Source organism: Limanda limanda, chromosome 17, assembly GCF_963576545.1.
Source record: "Limanda limanda chromosome 17, fLimLim1.1, whole genome shotgun sequence".
Classification (NCBI taxonomy): Eukaryota; Metazoa; Chordata; class Actinopteri; order Pleuronectiformes; family Pleuronectidae; genus Limanda; species Limanda limanda.
The window spans coordinates 21672768-21685823 of NC_083652.1; positions in this window are offsets into that span (position 1 = coordinate 21672768).

Sequence of the window (13056 nt, forward strand, 5' to 3'; positions counted from 1 at the left end):
TTGGTTTATAATTTCTTATATTATCCAGGTTTGTAGTTTAAGTTTTGTACAGTTGAGCACTGTTTGTGATTTTTGCAACAGTTTCATGAAGCAATAAGGCGGTTCTTGACATCAGGTGGGTGGTGAGCCAGCGGGGCTGGTTAAGTGACGCGCTAGAAGAGTGGTGAGTTTAAGGAGTCTGCAGGAGTTGACTCCAACAAGTTTTGACCGTGAATTTAACGTGAAACATGCGTGCAATCTTGAGTGACATTGACGTGAAGACTGCCTGGGAATATCAGGTGCTGTAAGGCTTACAGCCACACCAACTTGAATAAAATACCTCACTTCAAGATTAACCCGCCTCATGTGTTCGTGGAACAGCGGGTTGTCACGCAGGGTCGGGCCTGGCTAGTATGTGGACACGAGTCAGCTGTTACAAATACTCCCTCAGACAAAATCAAGTGGCCGTCATATTGGAACGGAGTGGAACGGCCACTACAATAATATTGAAGGAGATGTTGGTGTGTTATTAAGTCTGAGTCGTGTGATGCTACGATCCATCACGACGCCTCCTCAACCCAACACGTCCATCATTCATGAGCTCACCTCGTCTGGTGGAAAGACGTTCAACTTTATTTCAGAAAGAAAAGTTTATAAAGGGTTTTGTGAATTATAACCCAAAGTTCAAAAGAATAGTGACGTTAACGTAGTTCAAAATAAAACGTACAGCATCTCAAACCGACAGGGAAACAGACGAGAGCGGCCTCGGTAAGCTAACCATGGATACATGCCAAAAGAGAAAAGTCTGGGAGGAAAATAGAGAGTTTCATTCTGCGTGGACAGATTCATTTGCTTCCACTGCCAACGATGCAGGTTTACCTGTATATGCTTTATGTGGCGAGGAATTGGCAAACAACAAAACATGTAATGTTTAAAGACAATTTCAGAGCAAGCTCACAGCATTTGCTGAAAAGTATCAAGCTGGAAAGGAGCAAAAAAAAGCATAGTTCTGTGTTTCACTTATTTCAAAGTCGGCCTACACATGTATTTTGCTCTCCTCTTCATAAGAGTTTGGTGTTTTCCTTTTTTGTAACATGTAAAAATAGCAATAAAATGTCAACAGTTTATTGTCGTTCTATAATTTTATAAATGCAACAAACTATAGTTTTTATATATATCGTACAACTATATATATAACTTTATAACTTTGGAACTTTAAGATCATTAACAAACATCTACACAGAATGTGGTTCTACACACATGGAGACATACTGAGGGACAAAGGTGGAAATTAATAAAGACAAACGTAAACACACTTTATGTGACTCTATAGAGGGTTTATATATTCTGCTTGTGTTGTGTCATTTCAATAAACACATTCTTCATGTGAATAAACACAATCGGGGCAGGAAGGTTGCTGGTTTGAATCCGGTTCAGATGGGTCTTCCTGTGTGGAGTCTGCATGTTCTCCCCGTGTTTTCTCCAGGTGCTCCGGCTTCATCTCACAAACACATGCAGATTAGGGGTTGTGTAGATTGGAGACTACACACAAGCTGCTGCTGCTTCAGCCTCTGGATCCTCAGGACACAGCTCAGCCTCCGTCCACACACACTGTCCTCTTCACACTCACCTTCAGTCAGACCACCAGCTGTTGAGAGAAGAAGACATCAGTGTCACAGAGACTCACTTCATCAGCTGTGAGTCAGTGATGCAGCACATCCAGTAGAAAGAGCAGCAGGGACGTCAGTCCTGTTCAGAGGTGGAGCAGCTTCCTCTCTGCTTCATGTTCACGTGTTGGAATGAACACGCTAAGAGCTCAGTGTGTGTCCTCTGCATGTCAAAGTGCAGAGTGGACACCTGAGAGGTGGATTTACTGCTGTTACAGGTGAAGAAATGTTTCACTGTGTGTTGATGAACATCTGCTTCTGACAAACTGGGACCAGATGAGACAGATGGACCTCAGCAGAGGTTCTGCTCTGTATAAAGAGCTCCTGGTTACCATGGTGATGAGGACAGGCTTCAGTCCCACTGATCTCAGAGCTGTGACAAAGATCCACCTGATCAGTTCTTCACTGATGAAGTGAGAGGACAAACTGTCTCAGATCAGATGAAGACGACACCGTCTCTGTCCCTCGTGTGAGGCTGTCAGCTGTGGTCCAGCTTGTGTAAGTTACAGCGCCCCCTGGTGGCAGCTGGTAAAAATATATTACGTGACCACGACATAATAACGTGTGTGAACGAGATAAATAACTCGAGGCCACGAGATCTGAATCTGTTGTTTACGAACAAGACGAGTGGAAGACAAGAAGACACACACTGTCTCACTGTCTCTGAGGACACACACATGGACCTGTCTCCAGGAAGCTGACTGAGGTCATCTGGTGTTTTGGGGACAGGATGAGTCTGGAGACATTGAGATGTTCTGGGTGAGTTAGAGATCAACTGAACCAACCAGACGTTGATTTAAACGTCCCTTATCCGTCCCTTTAAGGAGAGTGTGCACCACACAACAGTGTAGAGTCACTGTGGTCAGTGGGCGGAGCTTTGATACGGGTTGATCTCCAACTTAACCTGGAGCAGGTTAGCCGTTCATCAGAAGTTACCATGGTGATTTACCTCGTTAAGAAGTGGCCGAGCTTCGTAGGACTGAAAAAACTAAACCTGAAGTTAACCTGATAACCACAAATCCTGCTTGGTAGCACAGACCCTGGATCTGTGATACTGACTGTGTTTAGTAAAATACTGATGAAAGCAGCGTGGACTGACTCCAACCATTTACTGACCTCAGAGTCTCCAGTTGACAGGTTGGACTCTGCTGTAGATCAAGCAGCTCCTTCACTCCTGAGTCCTGCAGGTCGTTGTAGCTCAGATCCAGTTCTCTCAGATGAGAGGGGTTTGACCTCAGAGCTGAAGCCAGAGAAGAACAGCTGATCTCTGACAGTCTGCAGTACTTCAACCTGGATAAAGAATAAAACCTAACTGTAAATTAAACAGAGTTCATGTGTGAAAATAACAGACACATATTCATGTCAGCACAGACTCATAACATGGAAGATAAATATGAAATCAGACATGTTGGACTTAAAACGAGTCCTGATTCAGTACAAATAGATTATTTGGACTCGGTCTCTGTCCTGCAGATCAGTTTAGTAAATCCAGAACTAAACTCAGTGTTTTAACAAGTAGCTGAATATTTAAAATGTCACAGATTAATTAATTAATGGATTCACGTTTTGTATGAAGAGGAATTATGTTAAATTATGATTAAATTAGATAAATTGTGTATAAATGCTGTTTTGTAGATATGAGATCTACAAAAGTCAGTCAGTGAACTGACCTCAGAGTCTCCAGTCGACAGGTTGGACTCTGTAAAAAACCACACAGCTCCTTCACTCCTGAGTCCTGCAGGTTGTTTCTACTCAGATCCAGTTTTCTCAGATGAGAGGGGTTTGACCTCAGAGCTGAAGCCAGAGAAGAACAGCTGATCTCTGACAGGCTGCACCTCCACAACCTGAATAAAGAAATATGAATATTAGAATGTGTCCTCCTGTTGTTGTGGATCGTCATCATGTCAACACAGACTCTCAACATGCTGCTGACCTCAGTCCAGTCTGTGACCTGAAGATAAATATCAGATCAGACATGTTGGACCATTGTTTCATTCATCAGCTTCTTCTCTGTGTGTTGGTCACTGAGCAGGTTTTTGTAATTAAACACTGTTTAAAGTAGGGACGGCTCCTGATGTCACTTCCTGTTTGTCTCTATACTTATCAACTGTCCAACGTGTTTCAATAAGAATGTGTCTTATTTTGAAAACCTGAGGAGGAGGAGTGCTCGGCCTCAGTCCACATGTTATTTACTGACACTTTCTCAGTGATCAGGAGCAGGTGAGTGCAGGTGAATGGAGTTGATGAGGTGGACGTGACTGACAGGCTGGGTGAGGGACAGATGACTGAGGGACAGTGAGCAGAGCAGAACTGAGACAATTTAAATAAATAATGACCCAATAAGAAAGAAAGTCTGAAAAGTGAAGAAGGATTTAAGGACCTCAGAGTCTCCAGTCGACAGTTTGGACTCTCCAGTCCAGAACAAAGTAGCTTTACTGCTGAATCCTGCAGCTTGTTGTTGTCACTCAGATCCAGTTCTCTCAGATGTGAGGGGTCTGACTTCAGAGCTGAGGCCAGGACTTCACAGTGAGTCTCTGAGAGTCGACAACCAAAGAGTCTGTAATTAAAGAAAATATCAAATCTGTGAAAATTAAATCAGAAAACACAACATTCATACAAAACGTGATCATGTGACCCTCACCCTGGTAAATCCCCTCTTTGTTAAAAACTCCTCAAGAGAATCCTTTCAGATTTGGTTCAAGCATTCATTCAGACTAACAGAGGAACTCATTAGATTCAGGTGGTCAGAGGTTAAAGGTCAAGGTCACAGTGACCTCAAGTCAACATGTCAGGAAAGACACACACCCCACACACACACCCAGACACACACAGACACACACACACACACACACACAGACACACAAACCCACAGACACAGAAACACACACACACACACACACACACACACATACAGACACACACACACACACACAGACACACACGCACACACCCCACCCACACACACACAGACACACACATCCCCCCCCCCCACACACACACACACACACACACAAACACACCCTCCCCCCCACACACACACACACTCACACACACACATACACACAAACACACCCTCCCCCCCCACACACACACACACTCACACACACACACACACACACACTCACACACACACACACACACAAACACACACTCACCGAGCCTTCCTGCAGTTCCTCACAGCTGGGATCAGTCTCAGTCGACCCTGGACTGATGTGTTGAACTTCCAGACCTCCAACTCATCCAGAACCTCCTCTGACATCTGCAGCATGTAGGCCAGAGCTGAGCAGTGGATCTCAGAGAGTTTCTCCTTTGATCTGTTCTCTGACGTCAGGAACTGTTTCATCTGGTGATGAACTGAGTGGTCGTTCATCTCAGTCAGACAGTGGAAGATGTTGATGCTTCTGTCAGGAGAAATGTCATCACTCTTCATCTCCTTCAGGTTGTTGATGACTCTCTGGATGATCTCTGGATTGTTCTCTGTCCGACCCAGCAGGTCTCCTAAGACTCTCTGGTTGGACTCCAGACTGAGGCCGTGAAGGAAGCGAACAAACAGGTCCAGATGACCATTTGTACTGGTGAGGGATTTCTTCATGGTTCTCTTCAGGAGGTCATCCAGGGAGAAGGTACTGTCTATTTTCTCATGCATTCCCAAGAAGTTCTTGAGTTCTTTTCTGTTCCTCTTGGTGTAACAGTGGAACATGTAGACTGCAGCCAGGAACTCCTGAACGCTCAGATGAACAAAGCAGTAGACTGATTTCTGGAAGATCACACACTCTCTTCTGAAGATCTCAGTACAAACTCCTGAGTACACCGAGGCCTCTGTGACATTAAGACCACACCGCTCCAGGTCTTCTTGGTAGAACATGATGTTTCCTTCCTTCAGATGTTTAAGTGCCAGCCTCCCCAGCTTCAGGAGAACGTCCCTGTCAGCCTCCATCAGCAGCTTTGGAGTCGTCTCATGTCCTTCACCGTACTTGTTGTTCTTCCTCTTTGTCTGAACCAGCAGGAAGTGTGAGTACAGGTCAGTCAGGGTCTTGGGCAGCTCTCCTCTCTGGTCTGTGGTCAACATGTGCTCCAGAACTGTAGCACTGATCCAGCAGAAGACTGGGATTTGACACATGATGTGGAGGCTCCTGGACGTCTTGATGTGTGAGATGATTCTGCTGCACAGCTCTTCATCACTGAATCTCTTCCTGAAGTACTCCTCCTTCTGGGCGTCAGTGAAGCCTCGTACTTCTGTGACCCTGTCGACGCATGCAGGAGGGATCTGATTGGCCGCCGCAGGTCTGGAGGTTATCCAGACGAGAGCCGAGGGAAGCAGATTCCCCCGGATGAGGTTTGTCAGCAGCACGTTGACTGATGACCTCTGTGTGACCTCAGACACAAGCTCCCTGTGGTTGAAGTCCAGAGAAGGTCTGCTTTCATCCAGGCCGTCAAAGATGAACAAAGGTTTACAGACAGCGAGCGTCTCTGCCGTGAGCTTCTGTAACGCTGGATGGAAAACACGGAGCAGCGTGAGGAGACTGTGCTGCTGGTCCTTCACCAGGTTCAGCTCCCTGAACGAAAGCACAGTCAGCAGATCCACATCCTGGTTCTCTAAACCCTCTGCCCAGTCCAGAGTGAACTTCTGCACCGAGAAGGTTTTTCCAACGCCAGCGACGCCGTTGGTCAGGACGACTCTGATGCTGCTCTGCTGGTCAGTGGAGGCTTTAAAGATGTCGTGGCACCTGATGGGAGTGTCGTGGAGGATCTTCATCTTGGAAGCCGTCTCAAGCTGCCTCACCTCATGTTGAGTATTAACCTCTTCATTCTGTCCCTCTGTGATAAAGAGCTCAGTGTAGATCCTGTTAAGGAGGGTTCTACTTCCTGTTTCATCACTTCCTGTTTCATCAGTTCCTTCAGTCACATGTTCACATCTCCTCCTCAGACTGAGCTTATGTTCATCTGAACCCTCCTGCAGACCACGATCTGCTGAAAGACAAGAAACAATGTCAGACACAGAGAATCTGAGAATCTGCTGATTGTTTTCATCAGATACAGAAAAACTACAGAAAATAAAAGCTTTTTAACTTTGTGCTTTTCTAACGATGTTAAATGTTGATGCTGTATGAAGGAACAAAATAAAACCACATGTGCTGTTGTCAGAAGTGAAGACATCAGCAGACACATGTACAGTGCTGCTCTGACCGGCTGTCTGAGCTCCAGCTCCTGTTCTGGATCTTTGTCCACACTCGGGACAGGAGGAGTCTCCTGAAGAACCAGACTGGTCCCAGTATGAGGTGATGCACTGTCTGCAGAACCAGTGTCCACAGCTGGTGGAGACTGGATCCTTCAGGACGTCCTGACACGAAGCACAGCGGGACGACTGCTCCTCCTCAGGAACATGACTCCTCTTCCTCTCCCTGTGAAGACATGTCCTGATAACTCACATGTCACAGTCACAGGTTGTCATTACTTCTGTCAAGGAGGTTTTGTTTTCACCCAGTATGTTTGTGTGTTGGTTGGTTCGTTAGTGGGATTATAAAAAACAATTACGATTACCAGTAAACTTGATGGAAGGTTGTGGTCTGTGAACCAGATCGGGGGGGGGGGGGGGGGCATATTCAGAGGACTGATGTTTACCAGTGTGTGGAATTTGGTGCAGATCCAAATCAAAATGAGTCTCTAGTGGATTTCAAAGTGGTTTCATAAGGAGCGTGTTGGTTCTTGGTGGAGGTCTGAGCTCTTTGAGTGATTCTGAGAGATTAGTCACCAACTTCAATGAAGCTGTGTCCTAATGCAGGGGCCACACTAGAGGAAACTAGATCCTCTTCAGAGCAGGTCACAGTAGAAACAGTCTCTTACTCTGTGGGTGAGGGTCCAGGTTCATTACTGAAGAGTGGAGGAGGATCCATGGACCAGTCACTCTTCAGAGACAGACAGCTGGACCCTGGAGACTCTGCTCTCAGTCTGTGGTCCTCACCTCTGCAAACACAAACATGTTTTTATTCAGAACACATCATTCACTCGTTCATTCTGTGAGGATTCAGTTTGGAGCTTCACATGTTTGTAGCAGGTCTCTTACTTTGTGTGTGAGGGTCCAACTTGCTTTGAATTGTCCGTGCCCATGTTGCACCGGGCCGGCTGCGGCTCAGTTGTGGTTCAGGCCGCGCTGCTCTTCTAGATATTCAAGGTCTGGTCTATTTCCTTCTGGTTCTGCGCTCAGTTTACAGCAGAACTCAGTGAAATGATCTTTCACATCAGTTTCAATGTTTATCTGTTGAAAACGTCACAAACACAAATATTTGCAACACTTCCTGTAGCCGACCCATTTCCAAAATAAAAGTACTGCAGCGTTTCTGTCGACCGAATCCATTCATTTTTATTGTGAAATAGATACATGGTCTCTCTCTCTCTCTCTCTCTCTCTCTCTGTCAATCACCTGATTTATTCAACCAGTTTCAACCATTTCATTGAGAACATTATTAAATGAATAATATGATTATATGTTTTAGGGTACCAGTCAATAAGAGTGTGCTATTGTACAAGTACAATAATAAAGTTCCCTTTCATGTAATATTAGTTTATGTAATTTGTAAATCCACCAATAAACCTGCATAGCCATAAACAAACGTTGAATAACAAAGTATTTTGGCAACTTGAGCATTTCCTGATCTACACTCAAGCCAATCAACTACATTAAAGTTAATTAATAGAAGCTTGTAAAAGTTCCTGTGACCTTCAACCCCCGGCCACTAAGAGAAGGAAACTCAACATCTAGTATCATGTTCACGTCATAAAGGCTGGAAATTAATTACAGAACTTTATAGACAGTAACACTGACAGCACATCAGTGAGTGAGTGTGTGTGTGTGTGTGTGTGTGTGTGTGTGTGTGTGTGTGTGTGTGTGTGTGTGTGTGTGTGTGTGTGTGTGTGTGTGTGTGAGTGTGCTTGTGTGTGTGTGTGTGTGTGTGTGTGTGTGTGTGTGTGTGTGTGTGTGTTTGTGTGTGTGTGTGTGTGTGTGTGTGCTGTAACGTATGATTGTGAAAACACGTTCTGTTATTAAACACTTGATGAACAGATGAAGATAAAAAGTGAAACTGTGAGTAAACTCTGTTAATTTGTCCTTTGAAGTTTCTTTGTTCCAGACCAGCTGCTCACATCTGTCTCTGGGATCCAGTGAAAAACACAGACTGTAAAATAATATGAGTGAATAATATAAATGTAGCTGAACACTCACCAGCCTCAGACTTCACGTCTCCTCCGTCTGCTCCTTGAAGTTAGAACGAGCCTTTCACTGGAGGCTCCTCCCCCTTCCTGCAGTTACTGGAAATCACATGACTCTGTGCGTGTGTTTGTGTGTGTGTGTGTGTGTGTGTGTGTGTGTGTGTGTGTGTGTGTGTGAACCAAGGGGGGTTTGAAGAACATGGAGCTTCTTTACTACACTTTGCTTTTAGCTTGACTTTAAAACACTAATGACATCTTTAAAGAGACCAAGCAGGAGAAGTGACCACGAAGAACAGCTTGTTTAGGGCAGACTCTCCGTTCTCAGCCACGTGGCGCCCCCTGCTGGTCTTTGCCTTACACACATCTGTTGTCTCTCTCTGCGGAACCAGTGCTTATTCTGATTTATTTGTTCTTAGGGGGAAGATGATGATGTCAGACTAAATAAAAAACGAGTCAATTTTAAAATAAAATAAATATCGTGTATTTACATAATGGAACATGTTAATCATAGTTATTGATCTATGTTGTAACAAGGTTGTAATACAGAAAGAGAGATGGTGACGAGTTGAACATGGAGCAGACTCTCTGAATGTGTGACCACATGAGGGTGAAGGAGCTGAACGGACGTGTGACACTTTGCCAACAAGAATAAACTTTGGGGATCATGTTTCTTTACAAACAACAACATCCAGCCGGGGGGGGGGCGGGGGGGACAAATGAAAGTCCACTTCCTGTCCAGCGTGTGCGTTCACCTTGACCCACAAGTGACTGCCTCAAGTAAAAATGTCTGATATTCTATGTGTGGGTAGTCAGAGAGGTCCTGAACACAGTCATATCAGTCTCTCTCTGGAATTATGGTGCAAATTATTTTCATAGTACTTTGAAATATCCAGAAATTAGCTACTTGAAGCAGAACATGTGTGACTTTAATTTTGTAAAATGTGTTCATTGATACAGTAAAACTGCTATTCATAAAAATGACACAGGTAAGACGATATATAATTCTTCTGAATATAATCCAATCAATTTTACTTTCAATTATGCATTTTGTATATGCTCCATGTCAACAGTTTATTTTGAAAACCGGATGTTCTTCCTCTAACTTCGAGTACTCAATCGCTCGCTCCCCGTTCCCGTTCTGGGCGGTTTGGATGCGTTTACCATAAATATCAGTATATGGGAGCAGTTGAATTTCAGTGTCGGCTGATTTGACCAAAGAGTTGTGAGTGTCGGCTGGCTTGACCGCAGTCACAGGTGAGGCGTCACGCTGGTCTCCTCAGGTTCGCACCTTGTCTCTACTCTAACAAGAAGAAACCAACCTGTGGTCATTTCATGTTAAACAACCCTTGTTTTTATCATTTGAAATATAGTCAAATAAATGTATTCCTTGCGTCTGTTTTTATTCTGCTGGATTCCTCTGGACTGAATCTGTGTCACCTGGAGCAGAACAATCCAGTACCAGCACTTTGAAGATGTTGTTCCAGACCTGTGAGGTGGTCGGCCCTCTCCAAATGGTTTCTCCCACATTAGCAACAGTGGAAGCAGATTAAACAGTTTATACATGTTCAGAGGAGACAGGGGGAAAGTTAAGGCCAATTTATGCCTCTCCGTTTCTTCTATTACGGACAGATAAGACCGCCCTATCCGTCGTGAAACGCCCTCTCCGAGTGCTTCGTACAGCTTTTCGTACACGTCTGATTTTTCTAACTATCCGTCTTCATGTTGGAGACCCGACGGACCGCTCTTGGCTGTGATTGGTCCGCGAACGACATCATTTCCGTATGACGTCCTTTCCGTATTTCCGGACCTCAAACTTCCTGTTTACTTCCTGTTTACTTCCATGTAGCATCAAACCCAAACACAACTATGATTCTACGATTAATGTGACGTGTGTGTTAAGCCAGCGGAGTTGTCCGGCTGACGGTGGCTCGTTAGAGCACTGAGGGCATGTGTGCACGGTCACAGACGGTTAGAACGAGCTTTCAAAACGGCGCTAGCAGGCTAGGCTAGCGGGCTAGGCTAGCCACCATGCTAACTGCGGTGGTAACAGTGCATAACCCCGCCGTCACGACTTTAATTCCACTTCTATCATGACACTGTTTCTATAATACCGCCAGGTTAGAAGCAAACACTGGGTAGTAGTTAGTGTCGGGAGTCCCTGCTGACTGTGTGTGGAAGCTGGGGGGGAGCTAGCTCCGGGTAGCTTCTAGCTACATGTAGCCTCAAGCAGATTCAAGCTGTGGAATCAGCAACACAGTTCGGAAACAAGACCGGGGAACCGCTGCGCTAAGAAACGATTACATCAGCATCTTGACCCGCTGGGTGTCACTTTATTTAGTTCTGTTAGTTGCCATGGTTCAGTGTGTGGGAGGAGCTAACATGTCAACAGAGACACGTGGACTTCTTCTTCCCAAATGGGGTAGGCTTCTCTGAGCTCGTCTTCCGTTGCGCCACCTATGGGTTTGGCGGTGAATTTTTTCCGGACGTAGACTGACGGAGAAGTAAAAATCAAAAAGAGTCTTTGCCCCCTGTTGAGAACTCTCCGAGAAACGGACACGTAGTAGTATATAAGAGCCTTTAATGGTAATAAAGTCAAACTAAATACAATGAGAGAGAAAGAGAGAGAGAGAGAGAGAGAGAGAGAGAGAGAGAGAGACAAAGTCAGATTCAGATTCAGATTCAGATTTTATTAATATCAGTGAAAATAGCAGACTCAACGAACAAGCACTCGTCACCATTCGAAGTGTCTGGATCACCAAGGACGAGATGTTTCCACCTGTTTGAAGAGGAAAGAAACGCTGAGTCATGATTCCAGTGAAGTCGGTGGAAGGATGTTTATTGAGCATTAAAGCAGAGACAAGTAGAAACAGAACTTTTCTCTCTGAGATGTTTTTCTTCTCGTTACATCTGGTTTGTCACAGAGGAAATGATCCATGTGTTTGACTCATAGACTGAATATAAAGGCTTTGACTGGGATGTGCTTCTGTTATACACAGCGCCACCTGTGGGTCAAAAGTAGAAAAGCCACCACCGCTCTGCACCTGATGCAGAAATGAAAACGTCCCATTTTTAAGTTTAGAGTTTTGATCTTTTGTGTCAAAGACAAAAGTCTGATTTTAAACTCAAAGTGATTTCATTGTGTTGAACTTTGTGTTGAACTAAATCAATTTGTGACGTGAATCCAGGAACTGTGATGTTTTCAGATGTTTGTTTGTTTTGTGATGTTAGAATCCGGTTTGTGTGTTTTTCTTGGTGATGAAGTGAACATTGTGTGTAGCAGTCAAACAGTTTGTCAACATGTGACTGTTGATCCAGAGACACATAACCCATGTTGATGTAACATAACAAAGACAGGGGGGGGGGGGGCAGAAAAAGAAGAAAAAGATGAAAACACATTTATTGTCAGTTAAAATCTTTATTGATCCTCTGAGTGGACGACAACGTTCAACACACACTACACATCTTCATCCTCTTCGTCACAGTGAACTGTCGGGTCAGCTCAGGTCAAAGGTCAAACACGTCTTTAAACAGCAGCTCGCGCTCAACACAGGAAGTAGATTCATAAAAAAAAATAACCACTAAGGAACATCCAATCAGAACAGTCGATCAACACACCATGAACAAATGAGCTGAACCAGACTGACACTGCCCCCTGGTGTCTGGCTGCAGTATAGGTCATAAACCTCCTCCTCCATGTGAGCTGATGGGACATGGACATAAAAAAATAATCAAAGACGTTAAATATGTTTGTAAAAGATGTTTCGGTCATTTCAGTTCTTATCTCACTGATGTCTGTTCAAGTGTTTCTGATCAGTTTGGTTATAATATATTTGACTTCATGAACACTGTTGCACTTGCACTGCATTTTAGCTTAATTTATTTATATATATGTATATATAATATTTAATAACGAGATGGTGGTGTGTTATTAACAGTCTGAGTCGTGTGATGCTACGATCCATCACGACGCCTCCTCAACCCAACACGTCCATCATTCATGAGCTCACCTCGTCTGGCGGAAAGACGTTCAACTTTATTTCAGAAAGAAAAGTTTACAAAGGGTTCTTGAATTATAACCCAAAGTTCAAAAGAACAGTGACGTTAACGTAGTTCAAAATAAAACTTACGGCATCTCAAACCGACAGGGAAACAGACGAGAGCGGCCTCGGTAAGCTAACCATGGATACATCCCAAAAGAGAAAAG